Raw genomic sequence first — 13,413 nt, 5'->3', positions numbered from 1 at the left:
CATGAACACCATGATATAAGGTGGAAACCCAATGTGGGTGAAAACCACCTGCTGAAATTCGTCTCTTTCTTCCTTTAATAAGAAACTTATTTTTACAATGGTTTTGTACTGGTGCAGTCTTATACCAATACGCAGGTTTCTACCTAGAGAAGGCTACAACCTTCTCTCATTCTCCAGACTCTCCTGGAAGGGAGCTACAACCCCCTTAGCTCTTGTACGAGCTGATGTACTAGTACATAGGTGCTGACCTACAGAAAGCTACAACCTTCTCTTTTCTTCCAAGGACCACATTTCATAAATTTTCATACTGGATCCATAAATACAAACCAATCACCACTGCAATACAATCATCAACTTATACCTGCATCATCAATATCTGAATCACCCAATACTGAATCACTGAAACCCTGTCATCAAAATACAGTTACCAGAACATAGACCAGAGCTCAGAACTCTACAACAACCACTAGAACCAACAGCAACCTGAAACATCAAATCTCATAATGTATACGCTACTTGACTATGTCAAGCCAGCATGTATATGCTCTTTCACTAGAGAGAACTCGCGTACAGATCTAAAGATAATTACTTATACCTTCGCTACAATTTCCAACTTCAGATATACCTAGACAATAAGATATAAAGGATAAAACATGCGTCAGTACTCAGATCTACTCATGATCATACCATATAATGATAATACATTTTAGTCTTCAAGATCCCGGTCCATCAACCTTTATCAACCGCATAGGAGCCTCCTTGATTCAGATCGAGCCAAGCATCACAAACCCATAACCAGCATACTAGATCTCACACTTCATCAGATATTCATCACTTGCACTTCCACCCCTTGGCCTAATGATCTTCTCCTTATATAGGTTTAGGCTTCTTTCAATACCATGGTCCAAAACCACTTAGAACCAATACCTTGGACCCAATACTTGGGGTCAATACTTCAGACCAAATACCATGGACCAATACCAAAATACCATGGACCAAATACCACGGACCAAAACTTAGTTTTCCGACATGTACGTGCCTTTCCTTCTGTGAACCTACATGTGTACATGTACACACCCTTTGTTCTGCTAACTCACGTGTATACACACTTTCATCAAGATTAACCTGTGTATACCTCTCTCTTGACCTGCTGCCCTATGATTTGTCGTCTGAGTGATTTGCCATCAAGGACAACACCTGTATCATACCTCTGAGTGAGTTGCCATCAAGGACAACACCTCATAATGCCAACAATCTCCCCCTTTGGACTTGATGGCAACCACCACACCAAGTCACTCTCCCCCTTTGACATCAAGGGCAAAGGGCAGACCAAGAAGTTCTCTCCCTTGGTATACCTTCTGCTGTCCATACTCCCCCTGAGTACCTGCTGAAATCTCTGATTGAGCTCCCCCTTTGTATATGCCAAGATGTACCAATCTGTCCATGCTCCCCCTGAGCACATGCAAGGTCTGCAAAAGCATAACATGACTCTATACATACATCAATCTCCCAACCAAGTGGGAATACACCATTTTAGACTCATCCACCCAACCAAGTGGGGATATACCAATTGTTTATACATGACTCAATAACAAGAACCATTACATCATTCATCCCATGCATAGTGGGGTAACAAAATACATCATATGACTCACAAAGAACAAGGACCTAAACATGACCATGATAGTTATCAGCAACTATCATACACCATAAGCATCTTAACCTGCAATCCATTCTCTTGGTTAATCAACAATCAGTATCAAGATGTGTCAATAAGCATCATCACCAAGGATTTCTAACCATAATGCCAACAATGCATTATTCGAAGCATATGCTCCCCCTTAGCTTGTGCTAACCATCATATACCACGGCAGAACCATTTCCTGAGTCTGTTCTGCTGCTTTTCTTTAGAGCTCCATATACGCGACTATGCAGCCTATAAATCGCGTATATACACGAATTACCTTCATAATATCAGTGTATAAAAGTTGGAATACTGAAGGTCTACACTTTCAGTTTCCCCTGTGTCTGTTATGTCAGCTAACTGAGGTATGTCACACCTTTCTGTCTCTAATTCTGTCTTCTTCAATACCTGTAATTGTGATGATGTATAATCCTCTTGCTTTGGAGTTTGAATTTTGCTCCGGCATTCCCTTGCTTTATGTCCAAACTTGTTACATGCATAACATATTACATGTTTCATGTTCCTTCTATTGCAATCAATTGCTTTGTGGCCAAACATATTGCAATGAAAACAATATCCATTGAAGTACCTGGAGTGTGATGATCTTGTGTGACGGTCTTGAACCATTCCACTTCTGCATCTGGCTGCAACATGTCCAAGATTATGACATACATAACATTCAACATTATTCATCGGAGGAAATAATCATCTATCACTTCCATAGTTAGGAGTAAAATATTTTCTTTGAGGAATTTCTTTCCTTGGCTATTGATGAGGTTGTCCTCTCATCTCCTTGTTGAGCATTTCAGAATTCTCATTAGAGTTCCTTGCCTCACCTTGTGAGCTAGATTCACCTTCAACAAATTCATAAAAGCCAAGACTAGTTTTGATAGCAGGGGATCTTTGACTACTAAGAATATCATCCAAACTCTTAGTACTGTCTTGAAATCGTAACAATTTATCCTTTTCTTATAATTTACCTTTTAAGATATTTACCTCAACCTGATGTTGTTCTTCCTTTTCCAGATACTACTTCCTTATGTTTTCTTAAGCTTTTCTTCCTTCTTCCACTTGTTGCCTTAATTCGAGCACTTCATGTTCTTGTTCTTCATGAGCTTCTTTATTTTGCTTCTTTGATTCTTTAAGATCTTCTTTTAGAGAGAGGATCTTCAATTCAAGTTCCTGAATTGTATACTCTGATCTTTTATTACATCCTGTAGCTGCTCCCTTACTCTGGTAACTTCTTCTGTTTCTACGTCCTTATTTTCATATGCCATGAGAATTCTAATGTCTTCATCACTATTGGATGATTCATTACTTTTATCATGAGTATAATAACTTCTATTACCTTCTTAAGACATCTTTCCTTTGTTGTGAGGGCATCTAGCAGCGTAGTGACCAACTCTACCACATGAAAAGCATTTGAAAGGTAGCTTACCTTTGAACCTTCTCGATCCCCGTTCAAGATTCTTGACAAAATTTACCTCGTCTTCTTCTTCTAAAATGTATCCTGATTCATTGAGTTTTTCCTTTCTATTTGCTGATACTTTGAATGTGGTTTCTCTCATGTCTGATGGTCCTCCTATTCTCATCTCAAAAGCAGTTAAGATTCCGTGAAGCTGCTTCATAGTGTTTTTTTACAGATCCTCCTTTTCTTCTTTGGCAGACACTTTGGATTCAAATTTAGCAGACAAGGATCTCAAAACCTTTTCAACTAAGACAACTTCCTTAATTTCTTCACCCAGATTCCTCATACAATTGAAAATCTCATCTGTATGCAAGTAATTAGATATGCTTTCATTACTATGCATCTTAAGAGTTTCATACCATATTCTGAGAGTTTGAAGCTTTGCTCGTTTTACCTGATCATCTCCTTCGTAGCTTAGAATGATTTTGTCCCATATTTCTTTGGCTGATTTGAACTGCATGACCTTGACAAATTCTGATTGTGACAAACTTCCCAATAAGACAGTAACAGCTTTGGCATTGAGTTCATATTGCTTTCTCTCTACTGTATCTGTAGGAATTGCTGATGGATATGTATATCCTCCTTCCACGATTCCCCAAACATCCGTTCCAAGTGATTGTAGATATGTTGTGGTTCTTATCTTCCAGTAGACAAAGTTGCTCCCATCAAAGATTGGTGGCCTGATGGATGCCTCTCTTTCTTGATTACCCATTCTGATGGATCTTCCTTCAAGCGATCAAGCTTCTTCTGAAGGACCTGCTCTGATACCAATTGTTGGAAATAATACTGAGAGAGGGGGGGGGGGGGGGGTGAATCAGTATTAGCAAATCAAACACTTTTTCATTTTCATACTCTGATTCATATACGCTACTTTAGTTAAGGCAACCAGCGTGTATACGCAACTGTGTTTAATGCAACTAGCGTATATCTAGTAAACTTATGATTCAGTTAGTTGATCTTTAATGAGTACATCAAAACATTATCAACCATGTAGACAGTAAACAGGTGCAGTAAAACAAAACAAATCATCACACATAAGAAGCACACATGAACACCATGATATAAGGTGGAAACCCAATGTGGGTGAAAACCACCTGCTGCAATTCGTCTCTTTCTTCCTTTAATAAGAAACTTCTTTTTACAATGGTTCTATACTGGTGCAGTCTTATACCAGTACGCAGGTTTCTACCTGCAGAAGGCTACAACCTTCTCTCATTCTCCAAACTCTCCTGGAAGGGAGCTACAACCCCCTTAGCTCTTGTACTAGTTGATGTACTAGTACGTAGGTGCTGACCTACAAAAGGCTACAACCTTCTCTTTTCTTCCAAGGACCACGTTTCATAAATTTTCATACTGGATCCATAAATACAAAACAATCACCACTGCAATACAATCATCAACTTATACCTACATCATCAATCTCTGAATCACCCAATACTGAATCACTGAAACCCTGTCATCAAAATACGGTTACCAGCACACAGACCAAAGCCTAGAACTCTACAACAACCACTAGAACCAACAACAACCTGAAACATCAAATCTCATAATGTATATGCTACTTGACTGTGTCAAGCCAACGTGTATATGCTCTTTCACTAGAGAGAACCCGCGTATAGATCTAAAGATAATTACTTATACCTTCGCTGCAATTTCCAACCTCAGATATACCCAGAAAATAAGATATAAAGGATAAAACATGCGTCAGTACTTAGATCTACTCATGATCATACCATATAATGATAATACATTTTAGTCTTCAAGATCCCGGTCCATCAACCTTTATCAACCACATAGGAGCCTCCTTGATTCAGATCGAGCCAAGCATCACAAACCCATAACCAGCATACTAGATCTCACACTTCATCAGATATTCATCACTTCCACTTCCACCCCTTGGCCTAATGATCTTCTCCTTATATAGGTTTAGGCTTCTTTCAATACCATGGTCCAAAACCACATAGAACCAATACATTGGACCCAATACTTGGGGTCAATACTTCAGACCAAATACCATGGACCAATACCAAAATACCATGGACCAAAACTTAGTTGTCTGACATGTACGCGCCTTTCCTTCTATGAACCTGTGTGTGTACATGTACGCGCCTTTTGTTCTGCTAACTCGCATGTATACGCACTTTCATCAAGATTAACCTACCTCTCTCTTGACCTGTTACCCTATGATCTGTCATCTGAGTGAGTTGCCATCAAGGAAAACACCTCATAATGCCAACAGGACATGCTTGCCATTGACGGCATTGGTTCAGCAGATATACTGGTTCCATTTCCTCTTTTGCTTCCTTGAAAACTGCTTTTAATCCAGGAAGCGATGGACAACTTTCCGTAGCATGATCCTTAGTGCAAATGGCGCATGTTTGTATCATATCTAATGGACATTCTCTATGATTGTGTTTCTTTCTGTAACGTGGATAGAAAATAGCCAGATTCTGTTCTGCTTCGGCCTGCTTTTGTTTGGCTTTCATGATATCCAGTTGTGCCATCAAGGTTCCCCAAGATATCAGTCTTGAAATCTTCCAGCAGATTGTCAATTTCAACTCGTGTAATGCTTCCTTCTGAGGCTTTGCTGTCTCTGGTGATCGCATCACGCCCAATTGGTTTCAGCCTTGTACTGCCTCTGGAACACCTGATGCATAATTGTATAATATTTTCATAATCCTCTTGATAAATATAACCCTTCCCCATTAAATTTAGTGTTTCTACCCATTGGTCTTTCATACCTTTGATCATCATAGCTTTAAGAACTTCAGGAGGAAAATTTGGATAAGGAGATATTTGCAGATTATATTGAAAACGTTCTACATATTCTTCAAGAGTCTCGTTAGTCTTAGCTACCATTTGAAAGATTTCATCCTTCGGTTCTCTAGTTCGGCAATAATCTTGGTATTTTTTTAGAAAGGTTGTTTTCATTTGGTCCCAGTCATTAATGGTACCTCCACCAAGCCCCATAAACCAACGCATAGTTGCTCCCTTCAGAGTAGAGGGGAATAGTTTCAACTTTTGGGGGTTGGTAGTGTAATCATAACCCCTACATAAAGCATCGAATTCAAAAAGGAATGCATCAGGATCCTCTGAAGTTAGCCCATGAAAGGTAGGAATATTCTGTAATGGAATAGCTTTCATGGGAGAATTAATAGTTGTATCAACAATAGGGTATTGTAATGTAGAGGTCTGAGCTGTCACGGATTATGAGCCATTTGGTAAAAAATATGCCAATATCCTTCAGGGATTTCTGGTGCTGGAGATTTGTTCCTGGGGGGTTCAGAAGAGACTTTTAGAATGATTTTAACAGCACTACCTTGGTCTAGAATACCGAGTGTCCTCTGTTCAACCAATATTTCAGGAGATTTGGGTTCTGATGATTTAATCTTTTCAGCACTACCTGTTTCCCCTTCTCCTTCACGGAGATTGCAAGAATTCCCTTCTTGTAAAGGACTAAACTGAAAATTTTCAGTGTTTTGAAAACTCTATTCAGACCCTTCAGTCTTGTTGTGAATCTCAGCGTCAGCTACAGATGGTAACCCTACAGCCTGAAGGGTTACAATAGGATTTCTTGTAGAAACAATTCGAGGTCCTACTAATGACTGAGACTCAGCTTTCCTTATGATTTCGTCAATGAAGGTTGATTGTCCAAGGGTCACCGGTCCCTTAGATTTTTCAGATCTGGGCGGAGGAATTATATATTTTTCTACTCTTTTCTTCTTAGTCATTCATACAAAAATAAAAACATTCATTTCTACTTTAATTCCTACGCAATTTTGCTAAAAAGAGGGCAAAGGAGCAAGCATTTTACTTACTCGTATGCAGGTTCTTACCTTCCATTTTTAATACCAAATTCTTTCACAGCAAACAAATATCAAACATTTATTTCTACTTCATGTCCTACTTAATTGTGCTGAAAAGCGGGCAAAGGAGCAAGCACTTTACTTACTCGTACGCAGGTTCTTACCTTTCATTTTTAATACCCAATTGTTTCACAGCAAACAAATATCAAACATACATCACCTTCTTTGAAATAGCAACTCTCCCCGGAAATGGCACCAAAATGTTGGGCGCATATTTAAGGTGTCTTTTAGAACTCCTAAATGCTTCACATTAATTATCAACTTGGGTAAGTCTTTTTGTTTCTAGAGTGTACACAATATGTGCAAGTGATGGAAATCATTGTATCTACCAAGAGTAATGCTTTAAGATAATGTATTGATTTCAATACAAGAGTAAATGGATCAAATCATAAACTACCAAACTTGTAACTTCAAAGAAATTAAACTATTCAAGCACCAAAACTCAATCTTAATCGAAAAGCTCTAATTGCAATTACAAGTCATAAGCATAGTAGCCATGTGCACTATAGCGATAACAGAGCTCTTTCAGCTGAAATAGAAACTTCTGCATAATAGTAATACACCTGATCTAACCAATAATACTCTGGATTTCAATTAACATAAAATAACTCTTATCTAATAATTGAATCAATCTACAACATAAATAAATGAAACCAATCAACAAAAATAAGAATTAATGCGCAGAATGCACAAACTCAACACTAGTGATTTATATATCAATTTTATCAATCATAAAACTATAAAACAAAGTAATTAGACTTGTAGTAAAAAGGTAAAGTTATAACACAAGGAATAGCAGTGAAATCCACCAGTGACCGGGCCCAATCCGCCAGTGATTATTGCCTAGTTACTCAGAATATATCGATCAAATGGAAACACGAAATATATATTACTCATTAACTTCGAATATCATTACCGGAACGATGTGTCTTTCAGAATAACGCTCTATCTCTCACAATTACAACTGAAGTAAAAATGCGAAAGTTAAAGTTAAAGTTCATTCTCTTCTATTTGTTTTTCCCCTCTTATAGCCAAAGAGGAAAAGAGATAACCATGATTCCTTAGGATCAGGAGATCCTGAGGAATTCGCGACCAAATTCTATTATCAGAACAATATTCTGTCCTGCGTTGATCCTTCTGATTCACTTCTCAACTGACTGCATAAGACGCGCTCTTTTCTCCTTGTTTAGCCTTTGTTGTTCAATAGTTTGAACAACAATTGTCCCATTTGCCAATTTCTGCATAAAAAGCAACGAAAGTTAGTTTTGACAGCCAAATCATATCAAAAGCAGTTTCGTTCACTTTCTATCGAAATTCTATCAAAACCTTATTATATCATGGCACAAATGCATAAAAAGGAGGAAAAAGATAATGTAATCAAGGGTAAATTTATATCTGTTGCACGGCCCAACACATTCCAAGGTATTTGAGACTCCGAAAGGCCTCTCACCTATTCGTGATCATGATCATGCTATTCATTTGATTCTAGAAAGTGTTCCTCCAAACATTAGGCCTTACAGATATCCATATGCCCAAAAGAGTGAAATTGAACGTATGGTTGCAGAAATGCCAGAGGTTGGTATAATTATCCAACCAAATTCGATAAACGAAGCAAGTGATGAATGGCAAAATGCCGAAGTCGGGTGGGAACTCATTCAAAAGTTGTAGAAGATCCAAGTTCAAAGAATATTCCCAGAACTTGACAAGGAAGGAAAAGTCACATTGGAACTTGGAGCAGTCACAGAAACAAGAACCCGACAACTACGAAATCGATCAATTTCAGAGTATCTCATCAAGTGGAAGAAATTACTCGTTGAAGATTCCACATGGGAGGACAGGAATTTTATATAGAAGCATCGAGAACTACTCAAGCGTTGAGGATAACACTTTTTGAAGGAGAGGGGCATGTTAGGTCCCTATACTACTAGTGTAACCCCTTATTGTTACTAGTACAACCCTCTTATTATATCGCTGTGCCCATATAGTCCCTGTATTGTTATTATTGTGCCCCATAGAAGCCCACTATTGTTATTACTGTGCCCTTACATTATTATTGTTACGTCGGCTCTGATTATATTATTACCCCTTAGACTCCTACATATAGAAAGGAGGTATTGTCATTTGTATCATCCAAGAATTGTTTAGTTGTGTAATGTAAAGGAGGTTGCCCCCTCGAAGAGGCTGATTTCTAAGTCTTTGATCTATCTTTTCTATCTTTTTGTGAGTTGGTTTCATAACAAGGAAATTGAAGAAAAATGATGGAAATTTGAAGAAAATAGAGGCCTCATTAATAAAAAGGCTTCTGAGGATTAGTGTGTAACTTTTGTCAGTTAAAATTTAGATTTAGTATGAGAGAGGAGAAGAGAACCAAGAAGAGAAGGAGATCAACTAAGTAAAGGAAGGACAAGGAAAGCAAAGGAAAGCAAGGACCAAGCAAGGAAAGGTTGGATCAAACAGTTTTAACAAGAATACTTGCAAGTAACAAATTGCATGCATGGTTTCCTAGCTGGTTTTGGCATGCATGGAATATGTATGTATGTATTTTGGTTTCTTTGTTGTTAGTGGCATGGATTTTACCAAGTTTTTGACAGTGGTTTTAACCTTGCCTTACCATTTTTGGATAGCCATGGTGTGATGAGATTTGTTCTCAGTTGAGCTATGGATTGTTGAAAGGCTTTGGATCCAGGTGAGCTAGTCTCAGGAAAATACCAGGGGTTGGGGGTGGAAATGGTTTTCTCCAAGAAGCCTTCAATAGGTGGGTGGAGACAAGAAAATTCCTCAAGGGATGGTGAAGGAATTCTGAGGCATCCAAGCTCAGTTTGGTTTTGTGATCTCGAGACTGATTTCAGTGAGATCATGGTATGGTGAGAGCACAGGGCTTCACTAGGAGAACAATACCATACCACGTGAATTCATATTGGGGGATATATATTGAGGAAAAAATGACAAAATATATTGAGAATATAATAGGGGTTAAAGGGTTTTTATATTGGCAGGTATAAAAAATGGAGCTCAAAGTTAATGTAAAAATATAAAGGGGTATAAAAAATGTTACTGAAAAAATATAAAGGGGTATAAAAAATGTTAATGAAAAATATATACCTACAATATCTAGTGAAAGTAGGGGTTCTTTAAATTAGGAAGGTGTATTGGGTTCATATTGGTAGGGGGTTAAATAGTGTGATTTTTAGAGGTGTTTTCCAATATGTAGTCAAATTAAGGGTGCTGTTTAGTATGCCATGAACACACGTGCTATGTCACAGGTTCATTGAATGAATACCCCATGGGTGAGGGTGGAGGTGGTTTAACCTCTGGATTCAATTGGTTTTTTATGGATGGTTTTATTCCATGAGATCCCACATTCATGCTTGGAATGTGTCATGGGGGTGATTAGCTAAAAGAAAGCTTTCACCTTGTCAATACAGAGTTCATCATCAATACAAGGTGAAATAAATCTTTCACCTTGTCAACACATAAAAAAACTATGAAATTACTCTCTTTTTCATTGACCTAGAGCCCCAGTCGCTCCCTTGTCAAGGCATGCAAATCACTGTAGCCCTCTAGTCACACTGATAAGCCTACCTCCATGTGATTGTGAACTTTCCTAGTCAATTCTGTGCTAGCGACCCCGACTTCTAAGCCTTTTTTTCAAGGCCATGACTCAGGTCTTTGCCTAGAACCCAATGAAGCTTCAAGAGATGACAAATGACATAGAAACAAATATTATAAACCAAAAATTTAACCAAGACTTGACCTGACCTCTCCCAACTGGGACTGACATTCTATCAAACACATTGTGAGCGTACAACCTACAAGTTATGAATGCAAATATGAACATAATGATTTCAAAACTTATCTGAGAATAAAAAAGAAGGAACATTGCCTTCTCACGATAGTTGTCATAAAACCAATTACGTATTGCATTCATTATCCACACATTTATTAATAGAAATGTGTCAAGATCCATATTTAGATCTGCCAATTAACCATGCTTATAAACAACATATAATCGAATAAATAAAAATGAGAGAAAAACCATTAAAGCCACATAATAAAAAGTAAATTTACTCATCAAAGCAAGAGGAACTTAGCTCTTATTAACCATATACAAAAGCCAACCAAGTTAAGGACTTCCAGGTTCCACCCTACCATAGATTAGGTTAAACAAAATCTTTCTTTCATCCAATCACTCCCTTGCCATATTCCAAGCATGAATGTAGGATCTCATGGGATAAAACCATCCATAAATAACCAAGGGAATCCATATGTTAAACCACCTCCACCTTCACCATATCGTGATGTCACCTAAACCGGTCCCGAGATCACAAAACCAAACTGATCTTGGATGCCTTATAATTCGTTCACCATACCTTGAGGAATTTTCTTGTCTCCACCCACCTATTGAGGGCTTCCTGGAGAAAGACATCTACACCCCCAACCCGTGGGATTTTCTTGAGACCAACTCACTCGGATCTAAAACCTTCCAGAAATCCATATCTCAACCAAGAAAAGATCCAATCAAACCATCATTATCTACAAATGGAAAGGCAATGTTGAAACCACTGTCAAAAGGCCAGAAAAATACATGCCACCAAAAACAAAGAAACCAAAATACACATGCAAATGCCATGTATGCCAAAACCAGCTAGGAAACCATACATGCAATCTATTACCTGCATGTATTCCTATTGAAGCTCTTTGATCCAACATTTCCTTACTTGGTCCTGGATTTCCTTTTCTTTCCTTGTCCTTCCTTTGCTTGCTTGATCTCGTTCTCTTCTTGGTGCTTGTTTCCTCTTTGAGACTAACTCTACAACCGAATTGACAAAAGGCTACCAATTGATGCTCTGATGTATTTTTATTATTCATGCCTCTAATTTCTTCATTTTCCTTAATTTTCTTTCAATTTCCCCCTCACATGCAACCTGTGACATTTCACCTCCCTTTACTCCTAATTTCCTTTATTTTCATAAAAATTATGCTAATTAGTGCCTATTTTCCTTTTCAAAGCCTTTGCCAATTCCTTTTCCAATTTTCCTTAGCTATAAACATGATAAGTGATGCCCACTAGGACATTTTTCCTAACATTCAGCTTATGAACTAACTCAACGTGAACATACGATGAGCTAACTCAAGGTGAAAACAGAACTGACTCAAGGTGAAAGCTTTCTTTCAACCAATCATCAAAACAAGGTGAAATCTTTCTTTCAACCAATCATCATCAACACAAGGTGAACTGTGGTCGCTCATCAATACAAGGTGAAAGATTGTTTTGGTGGTTTCAAGGGTTTATCTTTGTGAAAATGAGTTGATCTTACCATGTAAATATCCGTTGCACTCATTCCCACAATCTTAAACATTGTCGCACAAGTGTTGTCACAGTCGTCGCAAAGTGTATCTTTAGTGCCGCACTTGTCGTAGCTCATCACAAATTTTTCACGCTCGGAGAAGTATGTTGTTCATGTGTCATGGCTGATCTATGTTGTTGTGTCATCAAGTGTTCTAAGTGTGTGATCACAGTCTAGTCTCATCATTATTCACGTCAGCTTCATCGATCCCACACTTAGTCAAATTTTGAATGTTGGGAAAAACACTCGGAGGAGGGGGGCAATGACTCAATATTTTAAAACTCACTTAAATATTTCAATTTCTTATTTAGATTTATGTATGCTACTGTCATTAAGTAAACTAGTGTATGTACACAACTATGATGAAGGAAAACATCGTATATCCAGTCATCTAACTTTTCATATATTTCATTATCTGTTCTACTCTAACTAGTAGGTCATTACTTCATTGGCCTTTAATTAAACAGTAACCATGAGTAGTAAGAACAGAATAGAACATCACACATAAGCAACACATCAAAACATGAGGACACCAAGATTTTTAGGTGGAAACCCAATGTGGGAGAAAAGCATTGTTGTCATCATCTTTGTCTTCATCTTTTATTATAAAGGAAAACATCTTACAATCATGTATTGGTGCATACTCATACCAATATGCAGGAATCCACCTACATAAGGCTACAACCTTCACTCATTCTCAATCACCCATTATAAGGGAGCTCTAACCCCTTGATCTCATTTGTCAGCACCCATTGGAAGGGAGCTCCAACCCCCTTGATCTGATTCACCAACTACCACTGGAAAGAAGCTTTAACTTCCTCACTGAAAGATCCAACCCTCAACACCTCTATGGACTATGTTTCATAATATTTCTTACTAGATCCACCTGACCCAAAACATCAAACCTGTAAGCCATTTTTCTTCATATTTTCAGGGTGGACACACTACCATCATTTAAGCCCAATACCAAATAATAATTTTTAAAATAATCACTATATCAAATAAATCAACCAATGAATCATCAAAGCAATCACTGAATCTTAATCG

Source organism: Pinus tabuliformis, chromosome 7 (genome assembly GCF_031772625.1).
Source record: "Pinus tabuliformis cultivar Carrire ecotype Pingquan chromosome 7, CPIR1, whole genome shotgun sequence".
Taxonomy (NCBI): domain Eukaryota; kingdom Viridiplantae; phylum Streptophyta; class Pinopsida; order Pinales; family Pinaceae; genus Pinus; species Pinus tabuliformis.
Note: the sequence above shows the minus strand (reverse complement) of the source record.